This window comes from Bison bison, unplaced genomic scaffold (assembly GCF_000754665.1).
Source record: "Bison bison bison isolate TAMUID 2011002044 unplaced genomic scaffold, Bison_UMD1.0 scf7180017864533, whole genome shotgun sequence".
Lineage (NCBI taxonomy): Eukaryota > Metazoa > Chordata > Mammalia > Artiodactyla > Bovidae > Bison > Bison bison.
In genome coordinates this window covers 6,945,630-6,965,449 of record NW_011495082.1, presented here as the reverse complement: position 1 = coordinate 6,965,449, position 19,820 = coordinate 6,945,630, and positions in this window count along the sequence as shown.

Sequence of the window (19,820 nt, the reverse complement as noted above, 5' to 3'; positions counted from 1 at the left end):
AGAGTGAAAAAGTTGGCTTAAAGCTCAACATTCAGAAAACGAAGATCATGGCATCTGGTCCCATCACTTCATGGGAAATAGATGGGGAAACAGTGGAAACAGTGTCAGACTTTATTTTTTTGGGCTCCAAAATCACTGCAGATGGTGACTGCAGCCATGAAATTAAAAGACACTTACTCCTTGGAAGGCAAGTTATGACCAACCTAGATAGCATATTGAAAAGCAGAGACATTACTTTGCCAACAAAGTTCCTCTCCAAAATCACTGCAGATGGTGACTGCAACCATGAAAGTAAAAGACGCTTACTCCTTGGAAGGCAAGTTATGACCAACCTAGATAGCATATTGAAAAGCAGAGACATTACTTTGCCAACAAAGTTCCGTCTAGTCAAGGCTATGGTTTTTCCTGTGGTCATGTATGGATGTGACAGGTGGACTGTGAAGAAGGCTGAGCACTGAAGAATTGATGCTTTTGAACTGTGGTGTTGGAGAAGACTCTTGAGAGTCCCTTGGACTGCAAGGAGATCCAACCAGTCCATTCTGAAGGAGATCAGTGCTGGGATTCTTTGTAAGTACTGATGCTAAAGCTGAAACTCCATTACTTTGGCCACCTCATGGGAAGAGTTGACTCATTGGAAAAGACTCTGATGCTGGGAGGGATTGGGGGCAGGAGGAGAAGGGGACGACAGAGGATGAGATGGCTGGATGGCATCACTGACTCGATGGACGTGAGTCTGAGTGCATTGCGGGAGTTGGTGATGGACAGAGAGGTCTGGCGTGCTGCAATTCATGGGGTCGCAGAGTCGGACACGACTGAGCGACTGAACTGAACTGATTCTAATCAAAGCATAATGAAGACCTATGTATTTGTGTGTGTGTGTGTGTTAGTCACTCAGTCTTCTCCGACTCTTTGTGACCCCATGGACTCTAGCCCACCAGGCTCTTCTGTCCATAGGCTTCTCCAGGCAAGAATATTGGAGTGGGTTGCCATTTCCTTCTCCAAGGTATTTGAGGACTTAAATTTAAAATCTTCACCAATCCCCAGTTGAGGAAAGCTTGGTAGTTAGCTCCCAAACCACAGGACATGTATACTTCAAGATTTTATAATTTCTGGTATGTCAGTTAATATCTATTACATTACATATTTATTGTTAAATTATTTATTTAGTTAATTCTCTATAGTTAAGGTATGAATTTTGTCTTTGTTTATTCATCTTTGTATGGCCATTTTTAAGTACAGAATTAACCTTTTTTTTTTTAAGAAAGAGGAAATTTACTGAGTAAATCTGACTGATATCTAAGGATTCCATTTTGGTACGTACACAGAGCAGCAACCCAGAGAAGGAGGTAGACAATAAACAGGACAGGTACAGGGCTAGAAAGATAGATCCCTGGGTGAGATCTCTTTACCATGGTTGCACACCAGGAAGATGGGGCAAAAGTTATCCTCAAGTTGTGTTTTAGTAATAGATATTTGAAAAAAAGCCAGAACTAAGTTCAGTGGCCCAAAGACAAGTCATCAATCTGGGAGTCTACTGTGAGAGAGGAAGATAAGGTACTAACTACATCAATTGTCTTCCTCACAACAAGCCAACGTTAAATTGTATGTGTTAAAACAGGAACCGTTTACCATTCATCCTGAGTTGGGAACTTTCTTTGTTGATGGTTTGCCTCTTGGTTTGCCTCTTGCAATTCTCAGGAAATTACATTTCACTGGAGAATATGATGGGCTAGAATGTCCAAGATGGCCGATGGTGTAGACTGTTGGCTGGAAAGTCTCAGTACTTCATGGACTGTTATCAACAGTCGTTTAGACTGGCTCCTTACATGTCAGTCTTAGGGCAACATTGCCAGAAGCCAAAGACTTGAGGTCCAGGGTAGAGTAGTTTTACAACCTCAATCCTGTCATATTTTATTCATTAAAGCAAATCATAAAACTAGCCCAAATGCAATGGCTTGGGAAATAGACCCACTCTCCTTTGGGAGGAATTGAAAAGAATCTGTGGACATATAGCTGACCAGAGTCACTGAATCAACAGTGGGTGTTGAAATTAGAGACCCAAGAGCATTTTTTTATCAGAATTAGAGAATAGAAAAGTCTAGAGTACTTTTCAAGGCAAAGTGTGAGTGCCTATAGTAAGTGAAGATATTTGAAATATTATTCCTGTGCATGTTTGGTATATGTTTAAATATGTCTGTGGGAAGAATTCACTTACAGAATGAGGCCTAAATAGGGATTTTTCAGCAGTAGAGTGATTTCATATATGTAACAGAATTATACACCGTCTATATATATATATAGAAAGTTGAAAGTGTTAGTTCTTCATTTCTTTTGCTATGTTGTTGCTGTTGTTGTTCAGTCGCTCAGTCATGTCCAACTCTTTGTGACCCATTGTCTGTAGCACATCAGGCTTCCCTGTCCTTCACCATCTCCAGATTACTCAAACTCATGTCCGTTGAGTCACTGATGCCATCCAACCATCTTGTCCTCTGTCGTCCCCTTCTCCTCCTGCCCTCAATCTTTCCCAGCATCAGGATATTTTCCAATGAGTCAGTTCTTCACATCAGGTGGCCAAAGTACTGGAGTTTCAGTTTCAGCATCAGTCCTTCCAATGAATATTCAGGACTGATTTCCTTTAGGATGGACTGATTTGATCTCCTTGCTGTCAAGGGATTTCACGAGTCTTCTCCAACCCCACAGTTCAAAATTATCAATTCTTTGGCACTCAGCTTTCTTTATAGTCCAACTCTTATATCCATACATGACTACTGGAAAAACCATAGCTTTGACTAGATAGACCTTTGTTGGCAAAGTAATGTCTCTGCATTTTAATATGCTGTCTAGGTTGGTCATAACTTTTCTTCCAGGAGCAAGCGTCTTTTAATTTCATGGCTACAGTCACCATCTGCAGTGATTTTGGAGCCCCCCAAAATAAAGTCTCTCATTGTTTCCCCATCTATTTGCCATGAAGTTTTGGGATCGGATGTCATGATCTTAGTTTTTTGAATGTTGAGTTTTAAGGCAACTTTTTCACTCTCCTCTTTCACTTTCATCAAGAGGCTCTTCAGCTCCTCTTCACTTTCTGCCATAAGGGTGATGTCATCTGCATATCTGATGTTATTGATATATCTCCAGGCAATCTTGATTCCAGCCTGTGTTTTATCCAGCCCAGCATTTCACATGATGTGCTATGCATATAAGTTAAATAAGCAGGGTAACAATACACAGCTTTGACATACTCCTTTCCCAATTTGGAAAATTGGAACTCCTTTCCCAGTTCATTGTTCCATGTCCAGTTCTAACTATTGCTTCTTGACCTGCATATAGATTTCTCAGGAGGCAGGTGAGGTGGTCTGGTATTCCCATCTCTTTTAACAATTTTCTGCAGTTTGTTGTGATCCGCACAGTCAAAGGTTTAGGGTAGTCAGTGAAGGTATAATAAGCTTTTAAGTGGTTTGTTTACAAAATAACCGAACTCCTACTGGACTTCCTGTCCTAAAGCTATATGAACTGGGAGTGTTTCCTCCCAAGTAATACTACATATTTTCACTGAGAAACAAACTTCAAAGGATTGTTTTTTCAGGGTCATGAGCAAAAGCCAATTATGCATGGATTGCAAAATCCTAGGGTATTTTTTTCTTATGTGTTGGAGTCAATTTTATCTTGGATTTATCTAGTTATCTGGAGTAGGAAATGGCAATCCACTCAAGGATTCTTGACTGGAAGATTCCATAGGAAGAGGAGTCTGTTGAGTTACAGTTCATGGCGTTGCAAAAAGTCAGACACAACTGAGTGACTGAGCATACATCTAGTTATATCTTAGATTTTTGTTTTGTAAGTGCTACTCAAGAGGGCAGAAAGGTGAGAATATAGAATTGTTCTTGTGGTGATCCCGAGAATCATAGTTCTAAGACTTTCTTATTTTAAGTGTCAATCACAGATTTATATAACCACATGAATTGAATTAAGGTGTGGCCAGTTTGGTTTGGCATTTCCTATTGTCCACAACTGATTAGGCTTGTCTCCATGTGGTCATTAGATTACAATACAAAGATCACACATCCCACATACTACGTTTAATGAATGGGAGTGATTATCTGAGTTCACTCTTCAGTTGTCTAGTGTATTCATAGGGTGGTCTAGATATTTTATCCAATGAGATCTTCACTTATTTTAGTTTTAATTTTTATTTAACTTCTTAATTATGGCAGATAATATCAGAAAAATATGGTTAAATTGTACTTCTGACCGAAGTATCCTTTTTCACTTACTGGAGAACAGCATAAACAATGCCTATACTTCTACTCAAGCTAAATTATGAGGTTCCCCCCATTGCGCAAAAGTGAGGTTTAGTTCTCTTTTGTATTTTTTTTTTTTTTGGAACAGCAAGCACACACCACTTCCTATATTTAATATGTATTACTACTTGCATCAGATTTAGGTTTAGCTTCATATCATACCTATTCTAAATAATCATAAGCTAAAAAGTTAATTTTTCTCTGGTGTCTAAAATTCCTTAAAGTAGGCAGAACAGGGCTGGTCTGGCAGCTCCAAAACTATTTCAGATATTAAGTTCCTTTTAGATCATTCTTTATCACCCCTAGGATGTGCCCATGGATTCCAGGGTAGCTAGTGGAATTCCAGTTCATATGTATGTTCTAGAAGTCAGCATAAGAGATGAAGAGGTAAAGAATGACTCCCACTATTCAAGTATATAATACTGAATTTTCATCTTACTGACTCAGTCATATAGCTACATCTGCAAAGGAAGCTGGGAAATGCAGTCTTTAACTGAAAGCATGGTAGCCCATCAAAAATTGGAATTCTATTGTTAAAAAACAAAGGAGGAATAAATATTGAGAGACAACAGTTTTTTTTACAGTACTTCCTAAGAATTAATTGAATTAAAAAGAAATGAATATGTAGAGATTTTTGTTATATGCTTTGAGAATCACCACTTGGCAAGGTGTCCAAAATCACTTGACATCTCATTATTAGGTGCATTGTGTCATTTAAAGTGAAACTTGAATTTAGATCATCAGAAGATGCTATAACCTCTTCAAGTATAAATCTATCTTCAGTTTCTGCACTGATGACAACAGCTGCATCTTACCAACGAACCCCCATCTGATAGAAACATGTGTCTGATTTCTATTTTAGTCCTGGCATAGTAACTGTGAAAGACTTTGGTTGGCACTTAGTTATATTGCTAATATGTCACCTACTATTATTGCTGCTGAACCAGTTTTTCTGTCACATCTCTTATCTTGTACCATATCTGTAATCCCCATAAGTAAGCTAGAATTACATCCTTTTACAAAAATTTCCGTCTTAATTCTATGCCTAAATATATACACACCCACTGACTTGTGCACTTCACAGTTTCACTCAAATTCTAATACCATTATTTAAAAATTGTCAAACAATCAAGAAAGACTGAAAAGAAGGAAATCAACTAGAAAATTATATACTTGGCAGCACTATGTAAAAAATCATAAAATTGTACGTATTTATTACTTTAAAAATGAGATGATTATTTTGTTTGCTTCCTTTTGATTTCTTAGAACATTAAATCTTAAAACTCTTACCTAACTCAAAATGTGTTAGCTAAAGCATTGCTGGTATCCAGAAATCAAAATGTAGGGTGGTTTAACAATTTTGTAACAAAATGTTTTTCACAGGTAATTATATTTATCACAGAACTTCCTAAGGCTATTTAATAATTATGATCATTTCAAGTTGTTATTGTTGTTTTTGAGTCATATTTCAGGTAGACAATCCCAATGGTCAAATCTAACTTTCTTTGTTGATTCTTCCATTTTCCATCCACCCCATTGGTTTGGGGTTGTATTCTGCTCCTACAGTATCCATTTTTTTTAAAGTGATAACTTTCAGTAAAGTATAAAATGCATACAGTAAAGTAAAGTATCTTAAACGTCTATCATGAACTTGTGCAAAATGAGCACACCTATGAAACCAGCCCCAAGATTAAGAATTAGAACTTTACTAAACCCCAGATACCACTTGCACCTTTTTCTAGTCACTGCCCTCCCTCATGACTTTAGCACTAAAGATTGCAAATATCCATTTTTAAACTTTTTATACAAAAATGCAATTATGCAGAACATATAAAAATATGTCTTTAGACTCAGACTTTTGTGTGTGTGTCTGGGGTGCTTCTAACTTCATTTTCACTGCTGATTAATTTTCAGTTGTCTTTGCTTTAGAGCAGTCTTCTTAGGGTGTTCTTTGGTATAACTGTAATTATTCTGCATGGTATTCATAAGACTTCTCAAATTTAAGGGCTGATGTCTTTTATGTTTTGGAAAATTTGTAGCCAATGTCTCTTCAAAGATTCTTTGTCTCCCATTCCCACCCCCATTCTCTGCCCATCCCCTGCCCCTTATTTCTTGTTCTCTCTCTCTCTCTCCTCTCCTTCTAGGAGCCCAGTTATTTATATGCTAGAGTTTTTTCACTTTTCCCACATTCTTCTTATGCCTTTTCTAGTCTTTAATGTATCTTTCCTCCTCCCTGCTTTTATTTGTCATTTGGATATATTCTGCTAACCTGCACATTTTCTTTCTGTCAAACAGTTCTCTGCTGTCTCTAACATTCTGTTGATACTGTTTAATATGAATTTCAGATATTTTATTTTTCAGTCCTAGAAATTGTGGCCCCATTCTCTTGGCAGGTCTCATACTCTTTCATTTTATGAAGCTGATAAAATCCGCAACCTACTTTTCAGAGATTTTATGCTTTAGCTTTTAATCTCCTACTCTGTAAAGCCCCAGAATTTGGTCAGTCCTTTGAGGTAAAGCCCAGCCATATACTTTAGCCTCCCGTGTGAATCTTAATCAGAAGCTCTTTTGGTTTTTCTGTTTCCTGGAAGTGAAACAGTTCAGGTTAGTTAGTTTAAAGTTAGTTCAAGTTAGTTCAAGTTCAAGTTAGTTCAAAACCTCAATTCTCAATGTCCTGCTCAAGCCTAGCGTGGGCAAAAGCCCCATAGTAAAAGCAGCTGCGAAAGTCAGCTCATTCTTTCAAGGTTCTCCTCTCTCTGGAATTTTAGACTCTCCAGTTCTTGGTGCCTCAGCATCTCTCCAATGTCTTCAAACAAATGATTTATATGTTTCATCACTTTCTCCCAATTGTTCTCCATGAGAACTTTGGACTGCCAGAATCAACTTAATTCCACCTGACAGGACCTATTTTTTTAACTGACCTATTCACTTTATTTTAAATACTATATTATATGGATAGCTTGGAAGTTTACACTCTACCTTTGTTGTCTGTTATTGATAAGCTTTAACTATCAAAGATCTGAATGTATACTTATAGTATATAGGGAGTGGTGTATCACTTTATGAAATAAAACATATTAGAAAAAGATTGTCACAAAATATGTAATCCTAATAAATACACTTAAAATTCTTAAATGTCATCCAACTATGTATTCTATAAAATATTTAAAATTAGCTCTATAAGATATATACACATTCAGAAAAAATTTTCAAAGACTTAGAAAAGTTTATCTGGCAGAATTGGAAGAGGGGAAGAGGGTATATGCTGTGTGTTTTTTCCCCTCCTCATTTCTAAGATTATTTTTTAATGTTTATCTGATTTGAATTATGTACTTAATAAAGCATATGTTTTTAGAAATTATGATAGATCTTATATTTTCTAATTTCTGTCTATAGCTCTGTTTCTTTAAGAAAGCTCACAAATGCCTACTACTTCAAGCAATAGTTATATAGTGATGATTTCCAGCCCAAACAACTCTGTTGGGCTCATGACCCTGTGCATAGAAAAGTCAACAAGTTATTGTGACTTAGATATCATATAGGTACTTCAGAATCAGCTTGCTGGAACAATTTCTACCCCTTGACTCTCACTACACCTGACATGTAGGATGCACATACTGTGTATCAGCTATCTGTGGTAGCTCAGTCAGGAAAGAATCTGCCTGCACTGCAGGAGACCCAGGTTCGATCCCTGGGTCAGGAAGATGCCCTGGAGAATAAAATGGCAACCCACTCCAGTATTCTTGCCTGGAAAATCCTGTGGACAAAGGAACCTGGGGTGCTATGGTCCATTGGGTAGCAAGAGTCAGGTAAGACTTAGTGACTATACCATCACTGCTGCTCTGTATTAACTGATTAAATGTCACCTCCTACTTCTGCTCCAATTCAACACCCTCTTTTTGCCAGCTGGTAGAGAATTCTTCTGGAGAAGGCAGTGGCAAACCACTCCAGTACTCTTGCCTGGAAAATCCCATGGACGGAGGACCCTGGTAGGCTGCAGTCCATGGGGTTGCAAAGAGTCGGACAGGACTGAGCGACTTCACTTTCACTTTTCCCTTTCATGCATTGGAGAAGGAAATGGCAACCCACTCCAGTGTTCTTGCCTAGAGAAACCCTGGGGTGGCGGAGCCTGGTGGGCTGCCGTCTATGGGGTCGCACAGAGTCAGACACGACTGAAGCGACTTAGCAGCAGCAGCAGCAGCAGCAGCAGCATAATATCCTGAGCATAACTCTATCATAGCACTTATTATGCTATGGTAAATATTTGTCTCTCTTCTCTCTGAATACGAATTCCTTGAAATTAGACTCTGCTATTGCAGGGACAGTGTTTAATAAATATTTGAAGAAATGAAACTAGTGGATTATTTAACTGAAATTTTAGGTTTAAAACTAAGATTTGCAAACCAAAAGTATTTTGAAATATTTAATGAGAACTTTCAAAAGACATGAGATATACATATGTTTTCCATTCCTGCTATTTTTTAAACCAAAGTTCTTCAATAAATATTCATGAATAAGTGTCAGGTGTGGTCTTGAAAAGTGGTAATACAACAGTTAATAAAACAGAAAATGCCTGGTTCCTTCTGAAATTTATAGTCTAGTGATAAGAGTAAATAGAAAAATTAAAAATAAATGTAATAAGCTTGTAAACCATATAACAAATAATAAGTAGATAAGTGTCATAGATATAAAGAGATATTAGAGCAGGTTGAAGAGGATCAATAGTTTGGGGGGGAAGAAGTTCAATTTTCATCTTAAAATTTTTTTCCTAGGCCACATTACAAGCTTTGAGCAAAGACTTGAAAGAAAAATATTTGTTTAATGAATATCTGCAAGAAGAATGGTCTGGATAAAGAAAATAGCTAGAGCAATGGCCCCAAGCAATTAAGTGGAGATAGAGTGGAATGAACAGGTAAGAGGGAGAAGAATGGAAAATGGGAATGAGAGGAAGTGGGTTCTAGTTTATGTCGGGAATTTTAGGTTTTGTTGTAAGGATCTTGGCTTTTACTCTAACTTGAAATGGAGAGTCATTTCACTACTGAGTTTTAACAGTGATAGAACATGGTCATGACTACATTGTATTGTTCTGTTTTGCTGTAGTATTAATAAACTATCAGGAAGAGGGGTAACTATCATGCTGGGAGACCTGCCATGGTGATGAGAGAAGATAGAGCTCTGATGAGGATGGTAGCAGAGAGTTGAGAAGTAACAGGTGCTAGATCCTAGATAGTTGAAGGTGGAGCCAATGAGATTTGCAGATAGATTAAACATGGTTTTCGCCTAAATAACTGAAGGATACAGTTGTCATTGACTGGAGTCTAAAAGACTGTAGGTAGAACAGATTTGGGAGAGAAGATCAGATTTGGGCATATATTAGATTTGTCGATTAGAAATATACATGATTTGTGTCAGGTCATCAATTCAGGAGAGATATTTGAGCTGGAAATATAAGCATATAGATGCTATTTAAAGCCATGGAATAATGGGATAGCACCAAGGAATGAGGCATAGCCAGGCTCCTCCATCTGTGGGATTTTCCAGGCAAGAATACTGCAGTGGGTTGCCATTTCCTTCTCCAGAGGATCTTCCTGACCCAGAGATTGAACCTGGGTCTCCCACTTTGTAGGCAGACACTTTTGTTGTCTGAGCCACCAGGGAAGTCATAGATGGAAAGGAGTAGATCAAAGAAAGAGTTCTGGGAATCATTCAAATTAAGAGGTTTAGGAGAAGAGGAGATAGAGTAAAGGAGATAGAGAAGGAGGCAATAGTCAAGAAGGATGAAAATCATAAGACTGTGACCTGTAACTCAGGTGAAGGAAATGTCTCAAGGAAGAGAGCAATCCGCTCTGGATTGCTGATAATCTAAGTAGAACAGGGACTCGGAATTGATCAGTGGGTCTACTACTGAAATTATGGAGTTGTGACCAAAGAGAGGAACTTGGCAGTAGTGGTGGTGGTCCAGATTAAAGTAACATTAATAAAGAATGGGAGTAGAGGAATTACATACAGAATAGAAAAGTCTGTTGAGTTTTGCAGAAGAGAGCAAAAAGATGAAAAACAAGTTTGTACTAAGATGTGACAAATACTATTATAATAATCAGCATATTATTTCCCATATGCTTATGAGAATGGTCTAGCAAAGAATGAGTGCTGTGTGTGCTCAGTCACTTCTGTGGCGTCTGACTCTGTGTGACTCAATGGACTGTAGCCCGCAAGGCTCCTCTGTCCATGGAATTCTCCAGGCAAGAATACTGAAGTGGGTTGCCTTGCTCTCCAATAGGGGATTGTCTTAACTCAGGGATCAAACTCTGGTCTCCTGCATGGTAGGTGGATTCTTTACTGGCTGAGCCACCAGTAGCTCACAGTGAGTAGTTGATGTTATAGGAGAAAGTGAGGGGCAGAATTTCTGCTGCTATGCCCTTGAAGAGGAATGAAAGATGGGAAATTGTACGAAATTCAGACTTTCACTGTGAAAAGAGTTTGGAAATTGCATGAATAACATCAGGCAGGAAGGAAGAGTATTCAAGTTTATGTACTGGGGAATGTGAATGGTGGATTCTTTGGAAGTTCTTTGCTTCAATTTTTTTTTTTCAGTGAAGGAAAAAAAATGATCAGCTGAGTTAGGACAGGGAAGAGGATGTTGAGGTCTAAAGAGTGAGAAGATGTCAAATACTTGTCTAGGAGCATACAAGTGTGAGTGGACTGGAGACATATTTAATGACATCATTAATGGTCCACTTGTAAGCTATGAACAGCAATGTAAAGTGAGACTAGTCAGCATGATGGGGAATTTTTCTCTAGCTAGTTTCAACTCTACAGATGCGGGAGCAGAGGAAGAATAAATCTGGTTTTAACCAAGATCAAGAGAGTGGCACAGGAATTATAGGTATATGCAAGGAAATAATTATAATGCTTGACCATGGAGTTTTGTTTAAAAAAAAATCAAACAGAATTCTTATTTTTGTAAACTAAAATAATATTCTCTGGAAATGGAATGATGATAATAATGTATTCATTAATAATAATATACCAAATAAAAGTTTAATTTGAAATTTGAAGTTCAAATGTATTTATGAAATTTCATCATCTCTTCTTTAGAACTTCAACAATACATCACCATTGACATTTCAGCATTTGATTATTTAGTGTGAATTCACTGAATGGAAGAATTATTAACTACCAGGGTAAGTAAAGTAATTAAATTTAAAACAAGGTCTATGACTGTCCAGTCATTGGAGTTATCTCTTCTAGATCAGATAATATTTATTAAGGAAATCAATGGAATAGGAAAGAATAACAAATAACAAACTGAAGAGCATTAAATTCACTTTAAAATTTCATTTTCAGAATGGTTATTAGAACTATATGCAAATATATCTGTTATTTAACTTACCATTGAAATTATACTGAAAATCTAGAGAAAAGTGAAAACTGCATATTCAGTAAAGTACCATATCTCTCAAACAAGTACAAAATAGCTTTTTAATGATCGTTGTCCTGAAAGAGGTCACACAAATGAATGTGCATATTCCTTTTGCAACTGTATTTTTTGTTGTCCATGAGGGATGGCCCATTATTTGAAGCAAAACATTTAATTTTATTTGCTTTATAAGATGGTACCCTAAGTACTTCTTTCCCATATGATTGGTTAGAAATTCTTTTCTCTTTAAAGTAGCATTCTTTGGGCATTAAACAAAGTCAATTCAAAATAATTCTGTTGAAAGTCTCTTAACCTGATGTTTATGAATATCTTCATATTGTTTGCAAAGATTCTGGACTTGTGTTTGTTGATTTATACACAAACTAGTTGGTGGAGGTCCCTAACTTATAAGGTCCCCAAAGGGATATTTGGCTCACAATAATAGTAGTGATAACTGATCCAGATACATGATAAAGGCGGTACATTTATTCCTATGCTCTAAAGAGGAATAATTCTAGTGCATACTTGAACCCATTGCACAGAGTAAAAATTTGTATGTAGTAATTCTGTTTTGTAAACTGAGTTACAAAAGGGAGAAGTGGATATACCCAAATCACCAAGGCAGCAATGTCAAACACAAAAGCCACATGTAAAAAATTCTCTCTCCAATGGACTAACCAGGAGCATGCATTTTTTCAACTGTGAGCAATTGGCTACTGATAACCTCTTTTATTAACAAATCAAGCAGCTGTTCAGATCTACAGAAAAGCCCCCATGTTGTCCCTAAATACTCCAGTACAAAATCAGTGTAAACCAATTAAGTTACAGAATGGGAAAAGCATCAGATTTATAACTGATGATTCATTTAACCTCATCCCTCTCTTTTAGCTTTCAGTAATCATCAACCTCCAGAAAATGATAAGCTTTTACATTAAACATGAATAAATATTCCAGAGTGAATTCTGCTATTTAAAGAAAAACACACATTTTAGGAACTTTTGTTTTTTCTGTCTGGCTATGTAAACTTTATTTGTTTTTGTTTGTTTGTTTGTTTGTTTTTTATTTGTTTTTTAAACTTGAAAAATACTTTTAAATAGTGACTGGAAATAATCTATGCCCCAGAAGATTTTATTATTTATGTTAGGAAATGCTGTTTGCACATAAAATATTGTCCAATTATCAACAGAAAAAAATGGTAAAGATATCAATATTTTCAAACTATAATGTTATAAATGGACCAAACTATCAAAATGTACTTAGAGCATGTAATATTTGTAAAAAGAAAGCTAAATTAGAATTTAAGGAGATGTGGCAAATTTAACATGTAAAATTACATATTATTTATATTTTTCATATAAATGGAATAAAGCTTATGACTTACCCCAGCTTTTAAAACTGTAGTTTAGAAATATTTCAGTTCAAAACTCATTATGCAAGAGTTTATATGATTGTATCCATATTTTTATAGTCTCTTACTTATTTGATAGTATCAAAATTATAGCTAATATTAATCTTAAAATCATAGCAATTTTAGAACTTCAAAGAACTCCCAAGGTCCTTGGGTCCAACTCTTTTATTTTACTTCCTCAATAAAAACTCATTAGGAAAATAATCCTATTTTTCACATTCGTTGCTAAAGGGAACACAGATTTCTATGCTCTGTCACCCTGCCCAGCTCTCTCAATGAAAGGAATGACCTTGAATTGAACTGTAGAAAGTAAAAGGAAGAAAAGTTTACTGAAAAAGTTTAGGAAGGATACAGAAGATTAATGCATATATTTGTGTTGGACACCCTTCCCTGTGCTGCATATTCAAAGTGATGGGATCATGTTATTTATTATATTTTTCAGATCATTTGCAATGTTAATTTATATGAGTTTGATATCGCTTTTGTCTCTTAGTTGTGTGTTATTCTGAGAAACCCCTGGGGAAGCAAAGGATTTATATGCTTTGTGTACACGTTCTGCAGACTAAGCGCTCTGGCATAATTATTTTTGGCACTCACTAACTGATTAAAACATCCAATTTAACTCATGATCAGTAAGATTAAACCTTTTTAATATACCTCAAAAGTAAATTATCATTTACCACTCAAACATCCCTTTCTGCACATGTCCCCAGTAAAGCCATTCTTTTTTTTTTTTCCATTAATGTACCTTTTAACGAGGATTCCCTTTTATTTCTTCCTTTGGGCAAAACTGCCTTATCCTTTATAGAGAGGTAGGAACAAAGATGAGATGGAAGCTGACTAGATAAGTACATGGGTTTCTAATGTCATACCAATTTCAAGTCTTTATTTTTGTTGTATTCCATATAGAATTTGCTGTTCAAGAAAACATACCCCTGATTTGAGTTTATTTGATGTAAAGACAAACAGGAACAGTTAGAAGAAAATAGTACTAAAAAAAATAGTGTTCGAAAAAAATTATTTACATGACTCAGAAAAAAAAAAACCTGTCATCTTTTATTTAATATGAAATTAGTTACTTTTAAAAACTTAAGTGTTATATTTCAGTCTTGCAGTGAAACCCACTTAATGGAATTCTCAAAACACATTTCAATATTAGAATGATTTGCAGGGGAAAAAATCTTCCCAAGGATTAAAAAAGCATGATATAATCCTAAATTAGAATAATTGCAATTTGCAGGTTCTCTAACCTGCTGAGGACCCTTGCAGTGGTTCATCAGTATAATGAGAGCGGAGGAAAATAAAATGTAATAGATAACATGCATTGGCTAAACCAGCGCCTCATGGAGCTTTGAAGGAGTCACAGGTGTAAGCACCTCACACACTGAGGGAGGTGGAGGAACATCAGATTAGTGGAATCCTCCTGTGTGGATGCAAGGGTGTTACTGTGTACAAATGTCGTGGTTACTGCCTTTTATGCATAGGATTAACATAAAATGAAACAAGAATTATGGAGTAGGGCTTTAGATAGAAAATAGGTCAAGTCGATGCAGTAAATATCCTGTCAGAATTTTGATCCAGATTTACAAATACTTCACCAGATTGCTAATAAGCCTGTAGCCCGGCATGTAAATATTTGAACAGTATGAAAAATGCTTCAGAGTTAAACAACACTATTATGCCCCAGATAGGTTGAACTACTGAAATGTTGTCATAAACTAGGCAGAAGGGACACTTTTCTGGAATACATGATAGACAGACCCCAAACACTGCCAAAACTATTTCCCTAAATTGTCAGGAAGTCAAAATCTCAAAATGGACTAAATCTAGCAGTTGGTTACGCGAATGCTAAGAGCTAGCAGAAGCAAGCTGACAAAAGCTTTGTGTAGATTTCCCATTCTTGGATCTGTAAGTGTTGGAGTCCTCTGGAAATACCAAGGGAAGAAATGGCCACTCTTAATATCTTTAAAACTACCATATCCATAGAGTAGACTTCACTTCAAGATATATTCTAGACATGGGAATATCTTAAGGGGCACTAATATATGTGATTTTTTAAATTAGGTGTGTTTGTGCCAGCCCTCTGGACCTTGGGGTTTACACATAAACTTAAGCTCAGTGGGCTAACATTTTCTCCATTTCCTCATTCCACATGAAATTAGAGAATAATTTATTGTTGAGGAATAAGATGTGACTCCCTTGGTTAGTGTATTAGTTTCAACAGTTATTAAAACTTGTGTAAGACATTTCTATTGTACTTAAACATAATTTATGGTCTTCATTTTTTTCCCCTTAACTTTTTGGCCAAATACAAGACTAAAAGACTTCAAACTTTTTTTTTTAAGTGAAATCAGTAATAAGAAATATTCTATTTTCTCTTTTCTGGTTCTACCTTCTATTCTACCAAATAATATATTTACTCAATGCTAATTGATGAAATAATAAGCATCTTTTCCTAATAAGAAGCAAGTTCAATTACTGTGTATACCATCTGCAAAAAGGCATTATTATATCACTTTCCAAGAGTGTGATTTATTTTTAACTAAGAATGAAAACTTTCAACATGGGAGGGGTAAGTTTGTTGTGCTTAAATTTTTGTAAATTGGCAACTTTTGGCACAGGTGCCAAAGAAAGAACAAGAATAAATGTCTCAAGCTTTGGTTGTTAGGGTCTAATTATAAGCGTTGTGGTGTAGAATTCATGGATTATTCATGTGTAATTACAGATAGCTATTGTGCTCCTTTAAATCATCCCTATGGCCCATTATGGTCCATAACAACTGAAATAGCAATTGTCATAGTAAGGTTTGGGTTCTGTCACAGAGTGTGGACTCTAATCAATAATGATGAATGGTAAAATTTTACATCAAGCAGTCCAAAGTCTGGTTGGCCCCCTCCATAAATCTGGACAAACACCAAGCAGAGCAGCTGCAGGGTCTGGAAATTTAAAAGCCAAGACTCGCCTTACCCCCTACGTGCATTTACCTCTGTAAAAGTTTAAAAAAAAAAAATAGGGAGGAAAGAAAAAAGGAAATGCTCAATATATCAATTCTAATAATTCACATGCTGTTTGAAGAATTTCCCTCTATTTAAAATAGGAGTGAACCCTAGGTTGTTTTCAAGGTCAATTTCAGGTGAAAAGGGGGTCATTTAGAGGTCACTCCGGCTCCCATGCAGGTCAATAAATGCCTCTTCACTTCCACAGCAGACAAGCCGCTCACACCCAATCAATCCACCAAGGCTGCTGCTGCACCCAGTGTAATGAACAGTGAATAAATGTAGCCTATCATCACAAAACATGCTTTTTAAGTACCTTTCCTTTTCATGTAAAACCTCTCGCTGTCAAATTCTACATTCACTCATCCAGCAGTGAGTAGCAAAAGTGAGAAATCAGACTCTCATTGGGGTTGGTAAAAGGTCACAGCTGACAGACAAGGAGGTTAAACTGCCGAGTTAAAATACTGTTCATTACCCACTGCAGCTTTTTGCTAACTACACTTCTTTGTGTTAGAGTCAAGCAGTACATCAATATGCCCCTCCTCCTAATTTATTAGCAATTGTTGAATTGTATGGGGTGGGTGCTAAAAGGGAAATTGATGTCGTATGGGTGGCATATACGTATGTATAAATTCTTTGGCTTTTGCAAACTTCAAATTCCTTATCTATTTTCATACTTAATACCCTATCCGGCATTGTGTCTACTTGAGATGTACCCTAATTATTAGGGAAACATGAACCTAAGATCAGAAGAGACTGAAGAATCTGAATTCCAAAGGCCCAGGGTCAGTTGTTTGGAGACTTTTTGAATTAAGAATTTTTTCTTAAAAGAATGATATAGAAGGCATGTTTACTTTTCTCAGTCAAAATTTTGCTATTGAAACCTTTAATTTACACTAAAAGATGCAAAACAACGCATGTTAAATATACACACTGTTTTAAAATTCAGTTTATTAAAAATCATGAGGTAGCCTTATGCTGAGGGGGTTAGCACCTATCAAGCACATTATCAGTTCAGAATATAATCTGTTATTTTTTTTAGGGAAGTGTGTAATACCTGCATTTTTTCATTATCTCTCATGTAGTCAAAGGAGCCTTTAATAGCAGTGAGTAATCACAGGGATGTAAGTGCAAACAGTACTTTTTCTGGGTTCAGTTGACTAAACGAAATGGTTTGGTGTGAAATCTGAATGGATTAGAACAATTTTCCAAAAATGAAATTTCATTCTTTGATTAATTAGTACGTAGGTGGAATTCCCTTTACTGAAACACAGCGGCTTTGTATTTAAAGATTCCAGTATGAAAACAAGACGTAGAGTATTCCAATACAAAATCACAAATCATGAATAAAATAAAGGTTTATTTACATGCTCTCTACAACAATAATTTGACTCAACAAAATTACCATTATCTATTTACATCTTTAAAAAATGCATTCTGAAATATATTCTGGAAAATTATATCTTTTTCTCCCCCTCCTGTATGCCTTCTCTCTCAGTGGGACTGAAAATAAAATGTTATGACTTAAATCACAAGAGGCTAACATCATTTTTAGCAACAAGGGCTGCATAATTTCAAGACTATGAGTGAGTGGCTGACTTTAACTAAAATGTTTCAGTTCTCTGCGTATATAGGTACATAAATAATTCAGAATTAATCCCTGCAGAGGGGACAATGGGAATCGTAAATTATCCATGTGCCGTCCTCAACATTAGAGGCAATGAACCTATAGTAACAAACTATGAGTGTTACTCATTACATACATTTCACAGACACCTTAACCTTTTGAATATTAATTTCCCTCTGCAGCTTGTAGCTAGGCAGTATCATTTTTTTCATTTTCCTTCCCATTCCTCTTGCCTTCATTTCCTTCTCTCCTTTTCTTTTTTGCAAAATCTCTCAAATCATATTTAAGCCACAGCTACTGAGCGGATGCATTGGAATACATTGATTTGTTACAAAAGGTTGTTTTTTATTTTTTTAACTGCATGATTTCTGTAAAAATCCCTTAACATTACATGTAGCCTCTTTGAAGAATGTAAGGTGAGGTGTCACAGTCAGGCTGTCCTTATGAAGATAAACGGTGCAAATCTGTGCCAGTCTGACTTTACTGGGGTTGACAGTGTCCCTTGAATTTCACAAAAATATGTACACTAATTTTTTAAACTAGGAAGATATTGCAGAATTTTCATCTGAAGATGAAAATAAAGTTTTTTTTTAAAAAAAGTACAATAGTTCCTAGTTATAAAATTATTAGGTCTTTAACTGTTAAATTAGGGAGCTTATTTTTATTTTTTTAAAAAGACTTAATGGGCTATAACAATGGGTAGTCTTGTTTTTGTCTCTAAATTACTCTCTCAGTTTAAAATACTCTGATAAGCTTTGTAACTCTAATTTTGAGTGATATACAGAGTATAAAATGAGTTCTTTCTAGTTTAATTCATTATGCCCCATTCTTATTAGATAAGATAAATTGAAATGTTGATTATGAAAAGATTTTTGCATAAATTTATGCACTAGGTACAAACTTGCATATGAGGATGTACATAAATATACACATACATTATGTGTGTGTATTATACATTTTATATATATAAATTATATCAACAGAATTATAAATCTTAGCAATAAATTAAACAACACATATTATGAAGTGGTCCCACAGACATGGTTGGATTGAAATTCAGCAAAATTGTTTCAGCACCAGTTTTTTCCAATATTTCATTATGTTCTTCCCAAGCATGGTTGCATGTCTCTCTCCCTCATCTCTTTCAGGTCTTTGCCTTTCTATACCTTCCATTAGTGCCCAATTTAAGATTATAAATCTACCAATCCCAAGATCGTGTTTTATTTCCTTTATCCATATCTGAAGGTCTTTAAACTCTGACATATATAGTGTGTTTGTTTATATACTTCTTATCCAGGTTGGAAGTTCTTTGAGGGCAGGGAGTTTTGTTAATTTTGTTCACTGCTATATCCTGAATGCCTTAGATATAGTAGGAGCTCGATAAATATGTTGAAGAAATGAAACACATTTGAAGAACTATTTGAGAATCACTGTAGTCCCAACATGGCTATCAACATTAATAGAACTAATTATGACCCTAAATGTAAGACAACACTGTCTTTTTAATTTTTCTGTGGCATCCCTCCTGCCTACCCAAGTATACTAAGTTTTGGCATACATTGCTTTCAGACTCTTTCAGCACCTGCTTTATTAAAGTTAAAAATTTTCAGTAAAAGTCTGATATCATTCATTTACAATTACATTGTACTTGTCAGTGTGTCCCATTAAATGTATTTGCATTTAAGCCTTATCTTATATGATACAACTAATGGATTAATTTTTTGATTAAAGAAATTTCCAGTATAGACAATTGTTAGGTGAAATACTTCTTTTCCTCCATTTTGGCTTTGTCAATTCTCATTTTATTGATCTTCAATTCACACTATTTAAACTTCTATTCTTCTCACTTACATATAAGAACAATTCTGTCTATTGTTCATTTAAATAAGTGGGAAATTGCCTTACCATGAATTGAGGTGGGGCTACAGGACACACATACAAACACACACACACACACACACACACACACACTCTTTCTCACAGAGGGAAAAGCCAATTCTTAGCATTTTGAATTTGGTAACAAATCATATTTCCTTATTAAAAAGCAGACATTGAAACCAAGCATCCAAAG